This window comes from Lycium ferocissimum, chromosome 12 (genome assembly GCF_029784015.1).
Source record: "Lycium ferocissimum isolate CSIRO_LF1 chromosome 12, AGI_CSIRO_Lferr_CH_V1, whole genome shotgun sequence".
NCBI lineage: Eukaryota > Viridiplantae > Streptophyta > Magnoliopsida > Solanales > Solanaceae > Lycium > Lycium ferocissimum.
Window position 1 is genome coordinate 10,843,989 of NC_081353.1, and position 19,939 is coordinate 10,863,927.

Sequence of the window (19,939 nt, forward strand, 5' to 3'; positions counted from 1 at the left end):
TACAAGGAAGAAACCCTTACCATGACCAAGGTAAAGGAAAACATGATGGTGCATTCTGCACATATTGCAAGAGATTCGGACACGTTATGGACGGATGTTTTTGACTTATTCGTTATCCGGATTGGTGGCCAGGAAATAAAAAAGGAGATGAGAAAGACGGAGGAAGAAGACGAGGACAAAAACAACAACAGAGTGGTGGACCGGGATTCGGTAGTGGAAGTGGCAATTATCGGGCTAATATCGTAGTTGTCAAAGAAGGAACTCAAGTGGAGACAAGAACAGTGAACACAGGCGGCACAGGACTTTACAACTTGAGGGATGAGATCCGGAAGACTGTGATTCACATGTTGAATTCCCAGAGAATAAACCCGAATCGGAAGATGGATAGTAAGACCGAAAACTCATCCTGGATCATAGACTCTGGAGCTACCAATCATGTGAGAGGTAATCCGTTGGAACTAAGCGATAAGAAAGACATTCCTATGTGTCCGGTTGGTCTTCCAGACGGAAGTAGCTCGGTGGCCACAAAAGAAGGAACAACGAGGCTGAATGACAGGATATGGTTGAAGAATGTCCTTAATGTTCCGAATTTGACATGCAATTTAATTTCAGCATCACAACTAGTTGATTATTTAGATTGTGATGTGACATTTAATAGAATTATGTGTTCTATACTGGACTCCACCGCAGGGAAGCTGATTGGAAAGGGTGAGCGCCGATGTGGTCTTTACGATTTTTGAAATGTGCCGCTGATACAGGTTATGAAGGCAGAGATAGTTGATTGGTTCGATCGTTGGCACAAACGGTTGGGTCATCATTCAACACAAGTAACGAAGTCTATTACAGTACTAGGCTTAAAAGAGAGCGGCGATAGATTGGATAGAGAGTGTGATCCATATAGAACCCCTTCCTCTTGTGGTGTTTCATATTTTTTGACTATTGTGGATGACTGTAATGGTTCGCATTTCTGCGCGGGTTTAGGGCGCAAAAAGGCTACTACGAACTCGTTGACGCTCTTTCGGACTTGTTTTGAAAAAGAGTAGCCACCTAATTTTTAACAAATTAGAAAAATCAGTTTCAAAGGGTTTATTCAAATGCAGTGAAAAAACCTTCGTAATCTAGAGTTCTAGGTAAGGGTTCTGGTGATCCCCTGGGAAAGGTGTTAGGCACCCCAGTATTAAGGATCCGTACTATACGGTTGACCTTCGAATTCCAGTGTATGAGTATTTGTTTAAACTGCTTATTTTGTGTTTACTTTCCCTCAAAAAAGAACTGTCATGCATATCATGTTTTTTTGGAAAAATTTGAATATATTTCCCTTATATATAGGGTATCGTAGTTCCGGATTTATAACATTCGTGTAGAAATAGTCTCCTTTATGTATAAGGAGTATATGTTTATAAAAGGTAGTGTAAAAAATGGGTCTCGGTTTATAAATTAAGTCTTCATTATACTCATACACTTGGTTCAGGTTAGTCCATATTGGTATGTTCAGCTTTGTCTAGAATTATGTATTACGAATTGGTTTTTATGCTTTATAAGGGCGTTTTAATATTTTGAAAATGAGTATATCTCGTGTGAAAATACTCGTTTATTTGGGCTTGCTATGGGCCAAAACAGCATCACGTCTCAAGAGTCCCATTTTATACTTAAATAGAAAACAGATTTTTTTTGCAGGTTTGTAAAAGAGCACCTAGTTTTAGATTAAAAAAAAAAAATGGATCCAATCTTGGTTAAAGATTTACCATTTGTTTCTGGTGAAAAAAGTGTATAAGTTGGGGGTGTTGGACCCGTTTATTAAAAAGCTAAGTTTGGAAAAAATCCCTTGATTGTGGCAAAAAATGATTGAGTTAATAACTTAGTTTTGAAAACAACTTTTGCTTACAAAATAGGACGGCCATTTGAGACTTTAGAAAAATCAATTGTTGTTTGAGGAAAACAGTTTTGCTAAGTTCCAATTTTATAGTCAGTTATATAAAACGTTATGTCAAGTCCGTGATTTTTCGAAAACGCGCACGGGGACCTAAAGTCGACTAAATGGCATAAGAACCGTTGTCCTAAGATGTCTAATTCCAACCATAGGTTTTCCCACTATAATATGGGTTTGCATACATTTTTACAAATACATCATATTAAAAATAAGTTAACAAAAATGTAAGGAGACATGGTTAGACTAGGGGCATACCAAGCCCCTAGTTGGTCATTTTCACCCATGATTGGGCCTTCCACGCGCCTCGCTATCTTCCTTTTGTCTTCTCGGACTCTATTTTGAAGTAGTTTTCCTACTTGGGCCATAGGCCCAAGAAGGTGGTTTCATGCATTTGTGAACCGAGTGGTCGCGTGATTGGGGGGGGGGGGGAAAGAAAGAGAACATCGGTTAGTTTATAATCACTGAACCTATCACTAAGGTAAATAACTAAAATTAAATACACACACATGGATGATGTAGAATATGCACACAATATACATATATAGATATGGCAGCCTACACTTATTCCATACTTGCCCCTTTTGCCTACTCTAAGCAAAGCTCAAGTTATCCTAGACTTAGGCGTGGCATGGGGACTAGGTCTGGATCCCGTATATCCAGTGTCGCATAAGTTCCAAGGGGTTTCAAAGAACTCCAGGCATGGCTAACACCGGGAGATTAAGACAACCCCGAATTACCACACTTGGCCTTAGATTTATTTGGGCCTTACTGAGAGTGGGCAGAGAGAGTACATAATCAGAGGCTGTGGGTACACAAATAATTGACTAATAGCTTAAATGAGCAGTCATGGACACTGTACAGGCATCTACATTGAGACAATTCTCCTAGAGAAAATTGGACATCACAGCACAACACTTGACCAAATCAAATACAACTTCTTTTAAAAAGAGAAAGACAAGCGATGCCGGCGGACGTGAACGAAATACAAAGAAAGGAGGCAAACAGTTTCCAAGGGAAAAATGCAACAAATCAAAAACTTGCATAAGCCCCAAAAACAGTCTAGCCAAATGACAGCCAATCTCAAAATGTACTCATGTAAACAACTTACACCCAACAAGTGATTAACCAATCCAAACCTCAACAAGATTAAACTTAGGCTGGCAATGTCCAGCAGGCATATTCCAGCCATTGACAGCATCTTATCATAGAAATCTGGCTCTTGTGACCTGATGAATATGGAGACGAGCTCTCTCTAGCTCATTGGTGGCTGCACCCAGGCTGAATCGGCCCTCCACCTGCTGGCGAATTCTTTGTAATTTTCCGTTGATTTTTTCTTGACCTTCTCAAGGTAGTAGTGGTCTGGTACGGTCTCGATATTGAACCAAAACCTTTCCATGAAGGATTCTGCCATGTCTTCCCAGTGGAGCCACTGGTGCATGTCCTGTATGGCGAACCATTCCGTGGCCTCAACTGTCAGGCTACGACTATATAATCGCATGATTAGGGGTTCATTCTTCTTTACTCGGACCAATTGGTTGCAGTATGAATGGAGGTGTGCTTTGGGGTTCCCTGTCCCGTTGAACATTTTGAACTTCGGGATTTTAAACCCTTCTGGTAGGTCTAGATCTGGGTGCATGCATAGGTCGTCATATCTTAGGCTTGTCGCCTTCCTTGTAGACCTCGTGGACTTTTCTAGCAACTCCTCCATATTTTTCTTTATGTCTTTCTCTCGCTTATCTTGTTCAGCTCTCCAAATCCTTTACATCTCCTCGTAGTAACTAGTTCATTGTGTCCCGGGGAGGACTAATTTGTCATGGTGGGAGTGAAGAAGGACCCCTGCGGGATGACATGATTAAAAGGGGTAGTGGCGTTTTGTCTGGCATGTTATGTCCCGTATCTTTACATTGGGACATTATAAAGCTAAGTGCGACAAGTTACGAGACAAAAGCATGCTTTTAGGGTTCCGTAAGGGTTTTCGCCTCCCGATTTCGTTTCGATGCACAAGATTGCCTATGGATTTCGTTTGGTATAAGAACAATATTGGAGAATAAGGATTAATTGACCAAGATTGGATGACTAAGTGAGATTAAGAACTTGATTACACCATTAGTGGAGCCTAAGTGGCCGTGTGGGCCCCACTTATGATTTGGCCAACTCTTATTGGCTTAAACCTTGGGTGGGACACATGTCCAACCCATAGGACTTATATATATAGCAAGGTGCTGAATCATTCTTCACTAACTAGTTCATTTTTCACCTTCACAAGTTGAGAGAAGCCAAGACATTGATAGAGGAGCTCTCGGCCATGGCTGGCCGAGAATGAACTCCAAAGTTTGGATCAAAAAAATAAACTTTCCCATCAATTCAACTCCCTACTAAGTGCACAAAAACGTGTAGTAGTTGCTGGAAAGAAACAAGGGGGTGTAGCATGTCAATAATGTTGAAGATCGGTCAAGATTGAGGAGCAAATTGTAAGGTAAGAATGATTATTTTTTTTCATGTGTTGTATGATGGTTTGAAGGTATAATTTGTATATGTTGTTATTGGATTGTTGTTGTGGTTGAAGTTGAGATAGCCATGAACTTAGGAGAAGCCATGCTTGGTTTTATTTTGCATGTATTGTGGATGAATTGAATGTATATCAATATATGAAAATGAACAAGAATTGTAAGAAGTTTTCGTATGGTTGTGCATGTTGGTATTGGACTGTTTTTCTTGAAGTTGAAGTGAGCCGTGTGTTATAAGATTAAATGAAAGAATGCTTAATCTTCTTGTACATGTATCGAAGTGAATTGAATGTGTCGTTGTATGGATAAATGGATGAAAACTATGAAGTTGTTGGAGTAATGTGGAAGCCGGTGTAAGGAGATCGTTTTAGGGAAATTTATGGGCTGTTTTGTGCCAAGTTTAGATTGTTGTTGTTATGCACATTGTGGTATATTGTATGTATGTTGAATATGTGCAATAAGGTGTTAGTGAAACAAATCATGTTGAGATGTATAAGCGGTCCCAAACCGTGGATTTGTTTTGGTACTAGGAGTTAAATTTGTGTGTGTTGAATGTTGATTCTTGTTGCAAGTGTTTTGTGAAAGTAAAGTGCAATGATTCAAGCTAAAAGCGAAATGAATTGTGGGCTGTTGTAAGGATGAAGATGATGCTAAAACAGTTCCAAGAACCATGAAAGTGAGGTCATTAAACGTATTGTTGTTATTGTAAGTCGAAACTGGAAAATTGCTTAGCGAGAATGAAAACGTTATGTGTGTTGTTTAGCCGTGTGTATGGAACTGTTTTGAAGGGTGTGTGGACTGTCCAAGTTCCCTAAGTCATGTTAAACAAGTTTGGAATGATATAAGAAAAGAATGAGTAGCAATGTTAGCTTGTAGCACTAGTTGGTTTGAATGCGAACGAAACGTCGTCTAAATGTTTGAAAGGGATTGAGCGCGTTAGAGTGCGTATTAAAATCCTTTGTAGACTAACTGTAGTTCTTGATATCTTGATATAGGATAAGTGCTATTGGGCAGCAAGTACAAGTTATATACGACTAAACGCTAAAGGTACGTAAAGCCTACTCCTTCTATCTTTTGGCATGTCCTAGACGTAGGTATGAAATGATATGAACCTTGGGGTAAACTCTACTCTCTAGTTCCAAGCATAATTTGTGATTCTTTTATTCTGTAATGTTATTGTCACGAGCCTAATACATGATTGACTAATGAATGATGTATAGAAGTTCCTACTCTTAAAGAATTGCACGACTAGAGGCATACTTGACTTTCAAAAGCTACACTATGTTAAATGGATACGAATGTACATGAAATGCGAAACGTTTCGGTTGTAGATGGTTATGAGATTTAAAAGAATTGGACATGGTTATTGTCCTGATGTCCGAGAGCTGATTTAGTTTACTATTCATTGAGTCTTAAAGATGTTTTACTTTTATGTGGTTGCTTATTACTCTTCTCGTGCTACCGCAATATCCTTCACTGAGTCCCGCCGGGTACGTTCTCGTGCGCCGATCTATTATACTATTCACCGAGTCCCTCGGCTAGTAGGGCGGACACGTTATATATATATATATATATGATGATGATGATGATGTGATGATATGATGATTTGGAGATGGAGGCCGGAGGGCATATATTCCTTATTACCGAGTCCCTTACTAAAGGGCGGGACACGAATATGTTTACGTTTATGATGTTATGATTATAAATACCGAGTCCCTTACTAAAGGGCCGGGACACGTTATATATGTTATATACAGAATGATTATGCAGTTTTGATTATAAAGCATTATATTGACATTGATATGATAACGATACAAATAAAGTATGTTCAAAGGCAAGTTTTATGAAACTCTGTTGTTGCATTGAGTCCTATACACCTTGTCTCAGATATGATTCTATTACGGTGTTTCACGCTTTACATACTCGCATATATTTCGATCGACCCCCTTTCTTCGGGGTCGCGTTTCATGCCCGCAGTACGAGACACACGCTTGAGATCCGCCCCCTAGTGGTATCTACTCACTATTTCGCAGTGCTCCTTGTTCCGGAGCATAGTTTCGTGGTATAACCTTTTGATATGTATATATACGTTGTTGTTCGTGGTACGGCGGGCCCCGTCCGTCATATGATGTCGTTGTCACTCTTAGAGGTCTGTGGTCACAAGTGTGGGTCTACGTATGGATGTTGTTTTGTTATATGGTTGTGACTTGTGTCTGGGGCGTACCCATTGTAGTGGCAGCCTTGTCGGCTCGCGTAGCTATATATGTTTGTCATGACAGCTGTGTATGAAGGTAGCCTTCTCGGCTTATGTTTTGTTGGAACGTTCCCTATATATATATGACGACTTGCACCGTGTTTGGTATGATATTAATCGTTATAAGTCGTAACTCTTCGGGAAATAGTAGCTTCGACTTGCATATGTTTTGCCCTTATACTTATATCAGCTCGTTCATGCTAGCAGTGTATGACTATAGATAACAAGTGTATACGAGTGTCCAGCTCGGGCACTAGTCATGGCCTACGGGGTTTGGGTCGTGACATGGCAGGTGGGGCTGGTGCATGTGTTTGGCTTGTTTGATTGAAGAATACCGGCCGAGGGGCTTGATACGCGGGGCCTGAGTGAGCTGTCCCTGGGGCTTGAGCATTTTTAACTGGCAGTGGAATACAGTAAGAGGGGCTCGCATAGTTTGGGTTGGCAATGCTTAGTGGCGGGGGCATGGTTGCTGGCGGGTAGACGGGAAAATGGCCGGGCACTGTGGAACTTAACAAAGGAAAGGGAGGAGGGGCCCTTTTTCCTTCAGTGGTGTCCTAGCTACTTTCTCCTGGAGAGTAGCGACGGTATTCAATAGTGTTACGATCACATCCTCTTGGGCTGCGGCCTCTTGCGAGTCCTAGGTGTCTCTTTTGCAGAGAGCGAGGTCATTTCTTGTTTCCTCGGGAGTACCAGTCATTTTTTCCTTTCCTTTGTCGGAGAGGGATGCTAATGCGGCTTTGGATCTCATGAAATATGCCAACTTTCAATATCACACTAATCGGCCCCCTTTCTATAAGATAAGAATAACTCAAACGGTAAAGAGAGTTAGTTTCCGCGCATCAATTATAAAACAAAATATCAAATATGGATATGAAACATACAAGTGGCACATAAGATCGTATATTGAAGCTTGAGTACTTTTGATCCGATGTTCTAAATTCTTGGATATCATGGGCTTTTATGTTCGGGTGGGTCTTGGCTTGGTGGCCTTGCGGTTGACTTAGAACGGCGAACCCTCGATTTTATCACTTAGGCGAACGGGGAATTTAAAATTTGAAACATGAAGGGACCGAATCTTACGCAGACTGCCTACGTATCCCGCCGTGGGAAATCAGGCCCTACGTAGTTCGAATACAAATCTGGATATACATTTCTCCTAAATATCCTTTGTCTAATCCTAGCTACAGAAATTCCCAGACCAGGCCCAACTAGGGCTTCCCACGTATCCCTCCATTGGGACGTCAGGTCGGCGCAGTTCCTTTGTGCAAAAGATGGGACACCTGGTATCTACCCAAAAGTATAATTCTTGCAAGCCGTTGTCCTTACGGACTTGCTTTCTCTATCGAATCTCCCTTTGCTCAGAACCACGGTGGGAGTAGGACCAAAATCTGTCCGGTCCTGATCATATTTTCAAGTTTGAGCTTGAAAGCATGGCATCCTTCAATATCATATCCCCTGGCCCTAGTATGGTATAGGCAGAACTTGTTTCTGTTGGGCCCTAACGGTGCGGGCTCGTAGGCAGGTTCCACAGGCCTGATTCTGTTCAATGAGGCCAAAGTCGAGAAGAGGCGAGCATATGATTCTTCAAAGACAGTGAAATCATACCGCCATATCTGGGTTTCGGGGGTAACTCCCTCTCCTGGGGTGATGGGGTCATGGACCAGCAAAGTATGCGGCCCCCATAGAGTTCCAATGATTTTGTCGTCTATGAGACTAACAATTCTCCTTCTTAAAGCTAAGCACTCGTTCAAGGTGTGTCCTGCTTGGTTGAGATGAAACGGGCACCTTTTGTAGGCGTATACCAAGTCGGGGACCGACAACCTAGCCCTAGTAGTGCAATCCATCCCGGCGGCCATCATCTTCCTGAATACTTCCTTACAAGTGACAGGCAGTGGGGCTACCCTGAACGGAAAGATCGAGCCTTGAAGGCTATGCTCCACGGAGCTGGCGCGGGGAGATTTGCCCTTCCAAAGTTCTCTGAGGCCATAGTAGAAGTGGCGGGCATCAGCATAGGCGAAGGCTCATAGAAATCCATTCCCTTCCTCGTGGGGCATAATAACCGTATCCCCGTCCGCGTTATTTCCCTGGAACTCAGGGAACATATCAAACGGGTTCTCCTCTCCTTCGACCCCTACGTCGACAGGCTCTTCCATGTCTTGAGGTTCTTCTTCTTCTTCTTCTTCTTCTTCTTCTTCTTCTTCTTCTTTGGTTCTTCTTCCTCAACGGGCTCAGGGTCCTCTTCCCAGGGCTCTGCTCCCTCTTGTGGGTTTGGCGCGAACACCCATGGGTCCGACCCTGCCCCTCATTCTCCATTGGTCCCCTCCCAGGTTCCTTCCCTGGGAGTTACGGGTCTTCTCTCTAGTGGTATGTAGTTTAGCACCAACTCCCTCACCTCTTTAGGGACATTTTCGTAGTACTATTCTTGGGGTATGCCTTCCGGCGAATTCCCCGCCATGTTCAGTAATCTATCTACCTCCTCAATCTTTCTCCCTATTTCTTGGAGATGTTTTTCCATCTGCAGCACTTTGCCCTAAAGCATCTCAACCGTCTCTCCTAGAGTCCGTGCCTCTTGTCCATCTTGGTTTGCCATTGCAAGTCAACCTTTAGTGGAGATAAATCTAGGTAAGTTTTTTAACCTCAGGGTTTTTCTTTCGGGTACGTGGTTTAGATTATTGAATCAATTATACTCAAGCTCAATACACGATCGTACATATAGCAGGTAAGCATGCGAAGCACGTAGCTTATAAGCATGTGATTTTCAGTTATTTATACTACTCGCGTTCCTGAGGCTTCTTGAGTCAAGACTTTCCTAGTCATTTGAAACATGTAAGTTCCATCTGTGAAGATGAACCATTGCCCCGAAAAAGCCATCATAATTCATAATAATAATAATATCTTTTCCCACAAGGATTACAAAAGTGATGACAAAAAATCATCATGGGGATTAAAAATAATAAAAGAAAGAAAATCAGCAGTCAAAGAGGTCCTCTAGCGGCTAATGTCGAGGCTTGGTTCGTCCTGGCCTTCTTGACCCTTCGAAGGGTAGTCTGGATACGAAGGCGTGCCTGATAGAGCTCCATTCTGACAATTATCGGGTCTGTTTCTTCCAAGATTCTAGCCAGATGCTCGTCCGTACCTTCCAAGCATTCTTTCATGCGTTCCTCTTCTTGGGATTTCTAAGGAAGTGCGGACTCTGGCGCCGGTGTGAGAGCCAAGTGTCCTTGTAGCCACGCACAATACCCGGGGTCACATCCTACTTCGAACCTATCAGGAGCCAGAGTTTCTGGGCCCCAACTCGCTCGGCCATTCCATTCCCTGAGGATTACCCCAGCGTGCCTGATTTTCTGCTCGGTGTGTTCGATGATAAATTGTTCGGGGTTTCCCACCTGAGGGATCACTTGTCTCCTGCCGAACTGTCTCAAAACCCTGGACGGATAGTAAGGACGGATTCCCCGAATCCCGACTAGCGGCATGAATGGACAATTCTTTCCTCGAACTACCACAGTCTCGGATATAAAGTCGGGGAACATCCAACGGATCCGATCTTCAGTCAAGTCAGTGAAGAACTCAGCCCAGGAATTTTAGGACATGTACTCGAGATTTGGGCAGTAATTCACGAGGCGGTCTATCCGGTTCTGTCGGCTCCAACCTTGAACCTCTTTGGCCATGTTAAGGTGTTTGATAATCCACCATTACAGCAACATATTGCACCCTTGGAAGTATCGGAAGCGATTGCGGCATTTGTCAAGAGCTCGGAAGATGTCGGCCAATATGATGGGTGCCAAGTCAAAATACCTCGTCTCTTGATCCTTGGTTATCCCGTGGAAGATTGCATGGGCCAGGTATATCACCTTAGTGTCTATGGCCAACGACTCATCCTGTGGAAAAACCATAATGCCTAACAAGGCTATGGCAAAGGCTAAAGGTCTAGCAGCTTCCCACTCTCCTCGTCTCTTGAATTCTCTAATATAGGGTATATCCGGTGACATCTCCGAAACGAATAGATCCACCGTGGGCCCTTGTGCCTAGGACCCTTCGGTCAGAGAAAGAAATCTCATAATCTGGCTGACAATGGGCCTGTGTGGGAACAACAGATTGTGGTTCGGCTTGTGTCGTCTCCTCAGACAGGTTGCTGTCTATAACGTCTCTGATCTCTTCTAGGGTAGGAGTCATTTCAATATCACCGAAACGGAACAGCATTTCTTTGTCATCCCAAAATTTCGCCAATACCTCTATCAGCTCCGTGCGACCTTTCATCATCATAAGAGAGGGTAGGTGTCCTAAGGTGTAGTTAATTGTCCTTTGGTGAGTATCCCCCAACCATTTAGACCAGACCCTCAACAGTTCTGGAGCCTCAGTGACGATGTCAAAATGGATTCTTCGCTCCATCTACAAAACAAAACACGGTTAAGATCCCCCCCGTCCCCATAGGATCAATGGTTCATCACATAGGCACAAACATGTTTCCACATAACACATAGATGAGATGCGGTGTTTTTCGGGTCATAGACCGTCCGAACACGGGGTAGTCATTCTTAATGAGCCTTAGGTAGGTTTGAGATACCCAAGGCCCGTCTAGGTATAAATGCTCTAGTCCAGTAAGGATTTGGCTTAGCTCTATCCTAGTTTTTCTAGAGTGGTTTTTCACGAATGACCGGGAACCCGAGCGGACAACTGGGGCTGAACCGTTAGGGCTGTTGGATGACCGCATACCAACCCCGCCTCATAACGGTTCCAAGAGAAAGTTTTGGTTTTATAGTGAAGGAACGACCGCGTGCTCCACGAAGTCGCCTTTGGAACAAAGTGTAAAATAAATGTCAGGAGTAGCGGAGTTATGATATGCATGCAATAACAGTTAATAATTGCGAGGAAAGTAAACACATAAGAATGTTATAACAGATATACTCATATTATACTGAAATCCTTATTGTTAGAACCTTTAAGTCCCCAGCAGAGTCGCCATCTGTAACGATTCGCTTTTCTGCGCGGGTTTAGGGCGCAAAAAGGCTACTACGAACTCATTGACGCTCTTTCGGACTTGTTTTAAAAAAGAGTCACCACCTAATTTTTAGGAAATTAGGAAAACCGGTTTCAAAGGGTTTATTCAAATGCAGTGAGAAAACCTTCGTAATCTAGAGTTCTAGGTAAGGGTTCTAGTGATCCCCCGGGGAAGGTGTTAGGCACCCCAGTATTAAGGATCCGTACTATATGATTGACCTTCAAATTCTAGTGTATGAGTATTTGTTTAAACTACTTATTTTGTGTTTACTTTCCCTCAAAAAAGAACTGTCATGCATATCATGTTTTTTTGGAAAAATTTGAATAAATTTCCCTTATATATAGGGTATCGTAGTTCCAGATTTATAACATTCGTGTAGAAATAGTCTCATTTATGTGTAAGGAGTATATGTTTATAAAAGGTATTGTAAAAAAATGGGTCGCGGTTTATAAATTAAGTCTTTATTATACTCATACACTTGGTTCAGGTTAGTCTGTATTGGTATGTTCAACTTTGTCTAGAATTATGTATTACGAATTGGTTTTTATGCGTTATAAGGGCGTTTTCATATTTACAAAATGAGTATATCTCATCTGAAAATACTCATTTATCCTGCTATGGGCAAAACAGCGTCAAGTCTCAAGAGTCCCATTTTATACTTAAACAGAAAACAGATTTTTTTTTTGCAGGTTTGTAAAAGAGCACCTAGTTTTAGATTAAAAAAAAAAAAAAGAAAAAAAAAAGGGTCCAATCTTGTTAAAGATTTACCATTTGTTTTTTCGGTGAAAAAATGTATAAGTTGGGGGCATTGGACCCGTTTATTAAAAAGCTAAGTTTGGGAAAAATCTCTTGATTGTGGCAAAAACTGATTGAGTTAATAACTTAGTTTTGAAAACAACTTTTGCTTACAAAATACAACGGCCATTTGAGACTTTAGAAAAATCAGTTGTTGTTTGAGGAAAACAGTTTTGCTAAGTTCCAATTTTATACTCAGTTATATAAAATGTTATGTCTAGTCCATGATTTTTCGAAAACGTGCACGGGGACCTAAAGTCGACTAAACGGCATAAGAACCGTTGTCCTAAGACGTCTAATTCCAACCATAGGTTTTTCCACTATAATATGGGTTTGCATACATTTTTACAGATACATCATATTGAAAATAAGTTAACAAAAATGTAAGGAGACAGGGTTAGACTAGGGGCGTACCAAGCCCCTAGTTGGTCATTTCACCCATGAATGGGCCTTCCGCACGCCTCACGTTCTTCCTTTTGTCTTCCCGGACTCTATTTTGAAGTAGTATTCCTACTTGGGTCTTAGGACCAAGATGGTGGTTTCATGTGACCCGAGTGGTCGCGTGATAGTCGGGAGGGGGGAGGAAAGAAAGAGAACATGGGTTAGTTTATAATCACTGAACCTATCACTAAGGTAAATAACTAAAATTAAATACACACACATGGATGATGTAGAATATGCACACAATATACATATATAGATATGGCAGCCTACACTTATTCCATACTTGCCCCTTTTGCCTACTCTAAGCAAAGCTTAAGTTATCCTAGAGTTAGGCGTGGCATGGGGACTAGGTCTGGATCCCGTATATCCAGTGTCGCACAAGGTCCAAGGGGTTTCAAAGAACTCCAGGCATGGCTAACACCGGGAGATTAAGACAACCCCGAATTACCACGATTGGCCTTAGATTTAATTGGGCCTTACTGAGAGTGGGCAGAGAGAGTACATAATCAGAGGCTGTGGGTACACAAATAATTGACTAATAGCTTAAATGAACAGTCATGGACACTGTACAGGCATCTACATTGAGACAATTCTCCTAGAGAAAATTAGACATCACAGCACACCACTTGACCAAATCAAATACAACTTCTTTTAAAAAGAGAAAGGCAAGCAGTACCAGCAGCTGTAACAGAAATGCAGAGAAAGGAGGCAAACAGTTTCCAAGGGAAAAATGCAACAAATCGAAAACTTGCATAGGCCCCCAAAAATAGTCTAGCCAAATGACAGCCAATCTCAAAATGTACTCATGTAAACATCTTACACCCAACAAGTGATTAACTAATCCAAACCTCAACAAGATTAAACTTAGGCTGGCAATGTCCAGCAGGTATATTAAAGTGAAGGGAGGTATAAATGATCCCATATAGTCACCAATATTGAACAAAAAAGGAAATAATCAATCAGGAGCAAGCCTACAAAATTACTTCACCAGAAGGAAGAGAAGTAGAAGGAAGAAAAACAAGCAAAAAGTAAACAAGAAAGTCTTGTAAAACGCACAGGGGACCAATGGCACAAAGTGGTGTGGTAGGCTACTATTGACACTGGAGATGGAAAAGGGCAGAAACCAAGCCACTAGAGAAGTCAACAGGCATAGAATAAATATAGGTCTTTGTTACGCCTCTCGTTCTCACCGTAGTAGGGCCTATTGATTCATAGTCGGGTATGCCCTTGGAATTGAGACTCGTGTCTGAGTTTTGGAGATAGAAAGTGTCTTACCCCATGTACACAGGTACCAGCAGGTATTCTTGGCAAATTACAAAGTTAGAAGTTGAACGAATCGAATCGATGCGACCTGAACTGAACTGGAGAAGTCTGCAGACACCAGTCATCGTCGATGGGTCGTTGACATGGTCGATGGACCATCATTTTGCAGCATCGACAGGGTTCTTTAGCCTTGCATCTGCAGGCGCAGGTCGACGGAGCAAGTCGACGGACCGTCGATAGGCCGTCGACCCGCTCGTCGAAACTGGACCGTTGTAACTTTTGGCTTCCAAGTATAAATATGTGGTTCACGACCTTATTTCTTATTTTCCTCCATTCCAAATAAAAAAAATCCTAATATTTTCTCTCCCAATATTTCCTATCATATTGGTGATGATTTGGCAAGATCCGAACCCCGTAAAACTCGAATTTGTGAAGAAGAAGGTTGCTTCTAGGGTTTCTTCAAGGTTGTGAAGCTTAGGAAGTTGGACTTGAAGTTGATTCTTGGAATCTTAGACCCCTCAAGGTATGTGAATGATTTCTACCCTTGTATTTGAGTTAATTATCAAGATTTTTTGTGATTTTAAGTAAAGGAAGGGTGCTTATGGAAGTGGTAAGTTGATGAAGGGTAAGATAGTGATTTGGAGTTATTTTAAGAGATGATTGGGAATAGATTTGAGTATATATATATATATATATATATATATATATATATATATATATATATATATGAGTGTTGTATTGTTGTTGTGATTGATGTTGGATTGAATAGGAAGTTGAAGAGTTGTTGAGCTTACAAGGAAAATATTGTCTATAATTTGTTAAGCTCTATGTGTATCTAAAGAGGATTAGTAAGCAAGGTAAACAGTCTAATGAAGGCCTATATAATCTTAATTGTGGACTTACGAGCTCAAGAGGTAGAAGTTGGACGATTGGATATACTTCAAGGTATGTTAAGGCTATCCTTTCTTTCTTTTGGCATGGTCCTATGATATGGGCTATCCTTTCTTTCTTTTGGCATGGTCCTATGATATGAGCCAACGAGCGAGTAAGCGAGCTTCCATATTACTCTACTCTTAGAAGCATTAGGAGTACTTCAATCTTTTACGTTTATATACCCCATTCATGATGATTCCTTCTGTTCATGGGTCTCGCTTTATGTATCTAGTTCTATGTGCACAGTTTATTCATGCATTACATTCATTATATATCCATGTGCATTGACCCGTGACCAGAAGGCGTTATATACGCGAATATTAGATATATGTAGGGTATGAGAAAAGAGATATGCGTTATACACACATTACCGCCTGATCAGCTGGTGCACAGTGATGATGATATTGATGATTATTATGGCCGTAGAGGAGCTGATATGATATGATGAGATGCCATAGAGGCTTGACATGCGTTATACACACACATATATATCAGGCGTTATACACGCACATATATCTAGATGTATGACCTTCATTGATAGGCATGAGCATGCATAATACGTGCCCATAGTGGCATTATCAGTTATATAGATTCATGCAGATACATACAGAAACTAGTTCATACAAGTACATGCAGACAGTTATTTCAGCTTATGAGTTCAAATTCTATTCATGATTCTTATTTATATATGTTGTTCTTATGCCTTACATACTCAGTACATTATCCGTACTGACTCCCCGTTGCTCAGGGGGCTGCGTTCATGCCCGCAGGTACAGGCAGACAGGCAGGTGGTCCAGCTTAGTAGGACCTTTATCCAGTAGTGATCAGTGCACTCCATTTGATCCGGAGTTGCAGCCTATTTTGGTATGCCATTTTTTTGAGATGTATATAGATGGGTATGACGGGGCCCTGTCCCGTCCTTTCTACAGCTTTCATTCCAGTAGAGGTCTGTAGACAGTTGTATGTATTAGTCAAATGATGTAGCCTTGTCGGCTCCCATTCTTTTGTGTACAGTATATGTAGTGGCCTAGCTGGCTTGCACTGTTCTTCAGTATGTATGGGTGTACACAGATTGTACAGAGTTTTTGATGTTTTCCTTTCATGAGATCAGCTTATGCGATTTATGGGCCCTTGATGTTCAGTATGATTTAGATATGTGTTTAGGGGTGTTTGGTCACTAGAGGTCAGACACTCGTCACGACTCATCGATTTGGGTCATGACAGTCTTTGGGGCAGGAATCATACACACTAATGCAAAGAGCCAAACAAAATCACAACATGATAAAGAAAGGTTTCATCCTCATATGTAAAACAGGAAAGTTTTGAAAATCAGTGTCACATAGTTATAGAAGCAGTAGGACACAATGCTGGAGACAGGCTAGTAACTTAGGACAGCTTGGTTTTAACTCAATGCAAGGGGAGGGGCCAAGAAAAGATACAACCATGGACAAGGGGAGGTTCAGACAATACTTTAGACCAGTTTCAAGTCAAAACAAAGTTCAGGAACCCCTAAACCCTGCAGACCAAAGGTTTTTGAACCAGAAAGAGCAAAAGGGATCACATAGCACCAGCCTGGATAATATTTGCAGTAGAATTCAATTCTAGGCCATTTTTCCTTCCCTTTGAGGCATAGTCAAACCACTCTCCCCTACCTGAAGCCTCTGTGAGTCCCAAGATCATGAAGGGAAGGTTAAAAAAAATGGAAGTAAGAGTTTCAGGCCCCTGAAAGGGAAACAAGATAGGGTGGGGGTCATCACCTCCCCATCTCCTTTTCGTGGGTCTCCTTTTAGCCAAAAGGGATCCTGGGCCCCACTGGTCATTACCTCCAGCTCATGCCCATGTTCACCTTTTTCTCTCCTAAAACCCTTTCCCCCATCTTAATGTACTCACCCTAATTATCCAGTAACAACACTAGGGCTATAGGCAGGCTTACACACATTCAACCCTGTCACACCTTCCTTTTTAAACAAACTCAGTGGTCCAGTTCTATAGGCTCCTGATGATTGAATTTAGTGGTAAATGCTAGGGCCAGACTTCTAAGAGGCCCAACATCAAACAGTGGCAGACTAGCTAGTTCATGTAGACTAGATTCAGGTTTCAGAGATTGTTGACATCACATCCAAATACAAGCACTGGCACAAGCATTTTCTTAGTCACAAAATAGGTGGGATCAAACTAATCAGTCTTAACACTTCTAAATTGAATCAAAAAAAGGCTTGGGGGGGGGGACTCTTTTTTCCAGTTACAACAGAATTTAGAAGAGAGGACACAATCTTTTATTTATCAGAATCAAACCACACAAGTAAGACAGAATCTAACATCAAGTGGGACATGGACGCTACAAGATAATTTTGAAGATTTTGAAAAGCAAAAGAAGTCAAACAAAGAAGGGAGGCACTCTTAGTTTGAAGAATGTAAATCCATGTAACACAAGGAGAAACTTTAGACTGAAAACAAGCAAAGTAGGAGAAAAGCACAAGCCAAAAACATAGTTTTATTCCAGGAAAATGCAAGAACTAACCTACCCTTTGGTGAGGCCATATGGCTTTCCAGCCTAAAGTGTACACACAAACACCTCAATGAGACTTCACCAAATTCCAAGCAAGGTCAATCATCAGGAAACCTCAGCCTAATTGACTAGTTTATTACAGCAGTGAGGTCAAGCAAGTGTAAAGAAAGGACACTAAACTTCATGACACAAACCAAACTTGGACCAAATCACAAAGCTACAATACTTACCAGTTTTCAGAAAAAAGGAGAAACTTACAGTCTAGGCTAGGCCTATGGCAGTGAGGACTTATTTATTTTTTGCCAAGATTTTATCTAAAAGGGGAGTCTGAAGTAAGGCAGCCTCATAACTCAAGATTAATCTATAGGTAGGTTCAAAGAACATAGATATCACAAGAAGGTCTGTCAACCAAACAAGTTTGAAGAAACAACTTCTTTTTTTTTTTGAAAGTTCGATAACAAAGCAAATATCTAAGAAAACTATTTCTTGTAATTTTCAAACTTGATCAATATTTTGACTTAAACAGCCTGATTATGTTGTGAATGCAGACTAAATGAAAGGACACAAAAGGGGAGGACAAGAATAGATAATGAAACAGTCAAGGCCCAAACCAATTCTCTTAACTTCTAGTGTTAGTTAAGTGATCACAACAAAGAAAAACAAGCAAAGTGACACAAAACCTCATTTAATTCTAAGTTGCTCCCAGTTTTTCAGTGTACTAGGTGATTATATCCCAATGAGACGGACTTTATCACATTCAGGCAAAAAAGCGGGGGAGGGGACAAGCAAGATACCATTAGAAAAATAGCCCAGCCCACACACACAACTTGATTTTTAGGAAAGCAGTCTGTCTTAGGTAATCACAACACACATGAGCAAAGACCCTCATCTTTTAAAGTCCACTATCACTTTACACTACTGTTTTAGTCAAATAAAAGACTAGGTACCAAACTTGTGCCAACTTTGTCAAAACTCCTCAACACTTAGTAAAAATTTCAAGAAAACAGGTTTGACTCTTCCTCTTTGGCTAAGAGGAGTGATTAATCAAATAAGTAAAATAAAAGCCAACTAGAGTGAAATCTACCCCTCAGACCCTCTTCCTCAGTTTCCCCTTTACTCTATGTCTAGGTGGAGCAAGTTGATATGGAAACAGCCCCCTTATAAATAAAAACACTCTAGACCACTCAGAAGAGTCCAAACAGGTCATGAATGAATTCATACATATTTAAGCAAAACTCCAATCAAGCTATTTTAGAAAGAAAAAGGTAGCAGTTATCAGACAAACAATAATAATAAGGGAGTTGGTTAATTAGACACACACACAACCAGTTCCAGTTGCAAATTTAGATCAAGTAAGTTCCCCAAATCCACTCAACATGATCAAGCAGATTCAAGAAAAGGACCAGACCCCCATCATGAACAGACAAAACTTAAAGGAAAAAGGAAGCAAGCAAATGTAAACACAATTTTGAAAGAGGGGAAAGAAAAATGGACCACGCCTATGCTAGGCACTCCCAATCTCAACCTAGATCACATGATACCAAACTAAACAAGGAACTCAATAGCATCACAAATGACTAATCAAATGGACCAAGTTTGACATACATGAACTCAAACCAGGACCAATCCATAAAAGAACCAATTCCCAAGGGTCAACTATCAACTAAGCTAGACTATAACCATGAATACCTTAGCCATGGACCATTAGTTGCAAAACTAAAAGTAAAGACCGTAGACATTTCAAGTTAGAACATGAGCCTGCCTCTAATACAAGCCTCAGTCAAGCAGAACCAACAAAGACATAGACAGATATCATAAGAAGGAACCTCACAAACCTACTGTTTAAACTAAGCTCAAACACAAGTCCCATGCTCACTAATTCAGGAAGAAAGGAAAATACTGTTTCTTAAACAAATTCACTTCCTCATCAAAGCCCATTTTTTATCTACAAAAGAAAACCACGGACAAAACCAAGGGATACAATGGTCCAAGTTCAACAAGCTCTTCCAACGTCTATGTCAAATTAAACTATGACTAAGTTGCAAGGATACAAACAGAGATCAACCAAACAATGTCATCAAATAATTAACACCAACTCCCAACCTAAGCAAACCACCATTATAATCATAATTAGCTAGCAAAGACCATAACAACTACAAGACATAACTAAAACAAGTATTAAAAGGCTAAAATTAAAACGAAAGAAATAACAAAAGTAAGTGTTACCTTTTGTGGGCACGGCTAAGACCAAAAATGGATTTGTACAACACCTCCTCCAAGACCCAAGCCCAGAATGCAAAAAAAA